This window comes from Limulus polyphemus, unplaced genomic scaffold (genome assembly GCF_000517525.1).
Source record: "Limulus polyphemus unplaced genomic scaffold, Limulus_polyphemus-2.1.2 Scaffold3160, whole genome shotgun sequence".
Lineage (NCBI taxonomy): Eukaryota > Metazoa > Arthropoda > Merostomata > Xiphosura > Limulidae > Limulus > Limulus polyphemus.
In genome coordinates this window covers 32,040-37,403 of record NW_013668770.1, presented here as the reverse complement: position 1 = coordinate 37,403, position 5,364 = coordinate 32,040, and the positions used below count along the sequence as shown (strand labels likewise).

Genomic DNA, 5,364 nt, shown 5'->3' with positions numbered 1-5,364 from the left:
TTTTCTATCACGTAAGGATTTTTTAAAAATCGGGAAGAAAAAAATCAGATTTACAAAAAATTCACCACAAATATAACAGAATATGTTTGGGTCATTTACACAATTTCTTGTTGCCATAGCGACGAATAAATGATATTAAAAAAAACAATGTGAAAGTACACGCACAAACAAATACTATCAAAAAATGACACCTTATGCGGTCTGTTACCCGTTTATATACTAGCAGTGTGTTTCTCGTTATTTCTAGAACGATAGATAAGACTCTCACGTCTCGATTGGTCTAGAGAAATCTATAGCCAGTGGTTGTCAACATTTTAAGAATAATATAACGTGACCCGATTTCAATGAAAATGATTCACTTATGTAAACGTACATATGACGTTTTGTGAAAAAATCTGTACGTGATGGAGAAAAATGAATATCATTTTCGGATTCAGTGTACAGGAATTACTGTAGAACATGTAAAATTTCAAGACAATAAAACCATCGCAGACCTGTGTTATCGTCTGAGCTTGTTATAGTAAAAAAAACAAAAAAAATTAAGACTTGCCTATCGTTTAAAAACTCGATAAGTTTCAGATCTTTTAAAGGGGTGGTTATCAAATATTTATTGACCAATATTTAATGATTTACAATTAATCTTCTAACAAATGGATCTTATAAACAGCTCTGGAGGGTAGACGATTTAATCTCTTCCCCCACACGTTAATAGAATTTATGGAAATAATTTTTCCTGAGAAAAACAGCGAAACTTCTGACATTTAAATAAGTTTAATGATAAACTGTTTTCCAGATTAAGCCTAAAATATATATTTTTACTCTAGTTGACAAATGTCTTTATAAAAAATGAGCAAGGTCTAAAAAATAAAACATCCTCTGGTGCATTCTTTTAGACAAGTAGATGATTACGTAATACTTTATCGTGACAAATTTCAAAAGCTAGTGTTATTAATGAAAATATATGCAAGGCTTAACATATATTTGAAAATATATTATTCGTTTTGGTTTTGTTTTCAGTTTCTCGTTCATTTGTACTACTGACATGTTTGGCTTTACTGGTGTGTTGTTGGCTGGTACAAGGACGCTATTTACCAACAAGATCTGATAAAAACAGAAAAAGCCGATTAAAGAAGTACTGCGAGAAGTGAGTACGACTATTCAACATATTAAACACGTTTTTGTATGTTATCAGTAACTTCGAAAATCTAGTTTTAAGTTTTTATCAGCACAATCTTGATAATACTCCTAGTTTTTATTATTATTCAACATTGGCTATTTTTTTGCCTTATTCATAAGTGGAAGAAATAGATAAGTAAGCTTTCTCATTTCTTATAAAACAAAGTATTGTTGTTATGTGATTCATGCTGTTCTCAAATTTGACAATAGATGGCGATGGTGCACTAAGCAGCCAATGCTGTAATACCTTCGTTGCTACTTAATATTTCCCGTAAAATATTCAGTTGGAGCTTAAAGCAACAAGTATGTTTTCTTACTCAAAAATAAATGTTTAGGTTAATAAGGAAAAGAAATCTACACGAGTAACTAAAACTCAGTTTGATTTCGAAGTAGTTTCATAAATATATTTATTTGGTTGTTGCTAATCGGTTTTCCCTATGTAACATTATCTAATGTACGAAGTGCTGAAATTTTGTATTAACAAATATTTATATTTTAAAGACAAAACGCTTACTTAGAACGGGTTTATGTTAGATTTATAATAACTCCCTGACAAATGAAACTAATGGAACTTTCAGAACTTGATTCATTAAACAATAATAAATGATCTATTGGAAAATAACGCTTGGTGGTTAAGAAGCTAAAACTACTCCCAATCCACATCTTAATTTCTAGTCATCAAACTTTACTTTTTAAAAAGGTGTCCGATGATGCAAATAATTCTGAAGATTTAAGGTCAGTATTGAAGCTTGCGTTTTCCAATTATAGATTTTTGTTTTTCTATGAATAGTCATACTTTGAGGTGCAGATACAAAACCAAACAAGAAAACGTTGTTGTAGATGCATAAACAATAATACTAATCATAGCTGGTTTAAAGCCCCCCAGCAGCACAGCGGTATGTTTCGATACCCGTGGTGGGCAGAGCACAGATATACCATTGTGTAGCTTTGTGCTTAACTTCAAACACACAAACAAACAAACAAGCTAGTTTAAAATATATATATAATTTAAGGACGTGTTGGCTAATCTAGACTGTCCCGTCCCACACAATAAACTAAACTATAAAATAAATCTGTCACGTTTTGTTAACAAATAATAATTTTATAAGAAACATTAAAAACACGGTAATATCAAAAACATCTTTACGATCATATCATTACGATCTTATGTATGGCTTACCAAAAATACACAAAAATGGTTTACCTCTCAGACCTGGCCTGGCATGGCCAGGTGGTTAGGGCGCTCGACTCGCAATCTGTGGGTTCAAATCCCTGTCACATCAAACATGTTCGCGCTTTGAGCCGTGAGGCGTTATAATGTAACGGTCAATCTCACTATTCGTTGGTAAAAGAGCAGCCTAAGAGTTGGCGGTGGGTGGTTATGACTAGCTGCCTTCCCTCTAGTCTTACACTGCTAAATTAGGGGCGGCTAGCGCAGATTGGCCTCGTGTAGCTTTGCGCGAAATTCATAATAAACAAACTCTCAGACCTATTCTATCAACTCTTGGTTCCCACGCCTACAAACTTGTACCTGCACGAAGCAAACTAACTGAGAACGAATTTACTGTTAAAGATTCTTTTTTCTTTGCTTAAGAGATATCTAAATTTTCTAAAGCAAACCAATTCGTTAATGCCAGTTTTGATATTCAATCCTTATTCACTAACACCCCACTTGAGGAAACAATTAAAATAATTATTTCCAACCAAAAATGTCCCGATACCTAACTTTAACAAACAATAATTTGAACGGCTTCTTAAATTGGTGCTCAAGGATAATCACTTCATTTTTTAATGGTCATCTTTATGACCAGATAGACGGAGTGGCGATGGGATTACCTATAGGTCAGACCCTTGCAAATATTTTTCTACGTTATTACGAATGTCAGTGGCTGGATAATTGTCCCATTTACTGCCAACCAGTATTATACAGAAGGTACGTTGATGATACTTTTCTACTCTTTCACAACACTGATCACGTCAAGAAGTTTTTAGAATACCTAAACTCACAACATCCATGTATAAACCTTTTTTGAATTTGATATTTGAATTTAAAACTTTGTTTGCCAACGAAAGGAGTGATAAGAACTGGTGTATATTTTGAGACAGTGTATGACTAAAAGGTAGGTTATATTATTATTTTTTAAAAGTGTAAGAAACGAGTGTATAAGACAGTAAATGTTTTGTTTCGATTTAGGACAAGGTTATGTTTGAAGGAGTCTGTTATGAAACTGTTCAAACGAGTGTATAAGTCAGTAAATGTTTTGTTACGATTTAGGACAAGGTTATGTTTGAAGGAGTCTGTTATGAAACTGTTCAAACGAGTGTAAAAGTCAGTAAATATTTTCATACGGTAAACAGATGTGCCAAATAGATTGTTTAGTTGGACGTCTAAGTTATTGTTTTCTTCCACACCTCACGTAACAATTAAAACATATTACTCACAAATTAAGCTACGTTTAGTATTTACGTCAACATTTAGAATTTAAAATATGGATACAACCAAAGTCGCTCTACCCATTCATATGATATCGTGGGTCGTATATAATTACACTTGTGGTAGCTGTAAGGCTACCTATATTGGTAAAACTACAAGTCACCTAGAAATATGTGCACACGAGCACTTGGGAATTTCAGCTTGAAGCGGATACAAACTAACTAGTCCACCCTCCACGTCTAGAAAACTTTGAAATTCTCGACTCCGGAACCACATATTACGAACTCTTTATTAAAGAAAGCCTCTATTTTCACTGATCACCCAACAGTAAATAATAACATCAACCCCTCCCTGTTGTCATTAATGTAATCAATTTCAGATTCTCAGTGTTTTATTTGATATTTATTATTGTTTTAAAGATACAGTGTTTATACTTATATTTAAGTCCTTCTCTATAATAGTTTCTCTTGACAATGCTATTTATTAAACATGTGCATACCGCACGTTTATCGTACATTCCATTATATTGTTACCGTTTAAATCTTTTCTTTTTAAACTTCCGATTTAATACGAAAACTTGCTCAATAGCTATTGTTTTTTGTTTCTAGTCAGAATATTGTGAATGAACTTTTTTGAGGGTTTAACGCTGATGATGGAATTTGAAGAAATTCGTAAATGTCTTTAATTAAAGATGCTTTTTGGTATTACCGTGTTTTTAATATTTATAATAAAACTTCGTTTTCCACTTGGTTAATTAATGATAATTTTATATTGCTTACTATTTGCAATCTCTGTCTTACGAAAGATTTCCATCGAAAATATAATGTGTGAAACTTTCTTGCAGCTATTAGAGTTAAGCCAGGAGGACAGCCAGGTATACAACAGCCAGCAATTTCAAGGCGGCTACAGACTTCCTCTAACTGGTGAAAAGCGACATCTATATAAAGGCTTTATTCGAACGTGATTATGCCTTCCGCCATAACAAACATTGGATAATTATTATTATTCTTCATTTTTTATTACAGTTGGTTAAAAAGTATAATAATTTTGTCCGCATTACAATCTTCGGAAACTTTTTTTGTGTAAAAAACATTAATAGTTTTCGAGATTTATAAATAAATGCACATACGTACACAATAATGTTACATTGTGGGTTAAGCAGCTTGAATTTGGTTGAAGAATAAAAGGTAAAAAAAATATCCTTTTATACAAAAGATTGAACGTGGAAGAGTTAACATTTTCAACACAATCTGGGAGAAAAGTGAAAAGTATATAATTGAAAAATTCTCAATAGGTAAATATCATTGTTCACATTATTCAGGAAAAGTAATCAGAGTTAGAGTCAGTAAAATTAAATATTTTGTGTGTTAAATAGCAAGAGATTTCTTATTAGTAATCATATCTAAAGTACATTATGTTCATTACTAATCGTATGCTTGTTTGTTTTCAGTCTTTAGGCTAATATTGCCATTATAAATTGATTGTATAACAACTATGTACAACCTTCATCAAAAAGTTTATAGCATTTGGATTGATAGAGAAATAGACGTATACAATACAAATAAAATGTATTGAGGAAAAATACAAATATTTGTAGAATATTCGATAGAGCAAGCTGAATGTCGGACAAAATACAGACAGACAGACGAACAAACAAAAATTTATTTAGAGGATATTTATTTTCAAAGATTAGCGAGTATAAAACCCTGAACAAAAAACGTCTTTGGTTTAAAAGCAAAAAAAAAAAAAAAAAA

The 5,364-nt window shown here is 31.9% G+C and overlaps 1 long non-coding RNA gene across 1 annotated transcript in view; it reads left to right on the top strand.

Annotated features, from left to right (window-relative positions):
• The window catches only part of LOC111088122, an 11,019-nt gene extending 5,777 nt beyond the window's left edge, over window positions 1-5,242 (top strand). Inside the window, exons 2-3 of the long non-coding RNA XR_002612714.1 lie at window positions 1,018-1,144; window positions 4,455-5,242. This is a non-coding gene — a long non-coding RNA (uncharacterized LOC111088122). The remainder of the gene's footprint in view (window positions 1-1,017; window positions 1,145-4,454) is intronic.
• The last annotated feature ends 122 nt before the right edge of the window (window positions 5,243-5,364 follow it).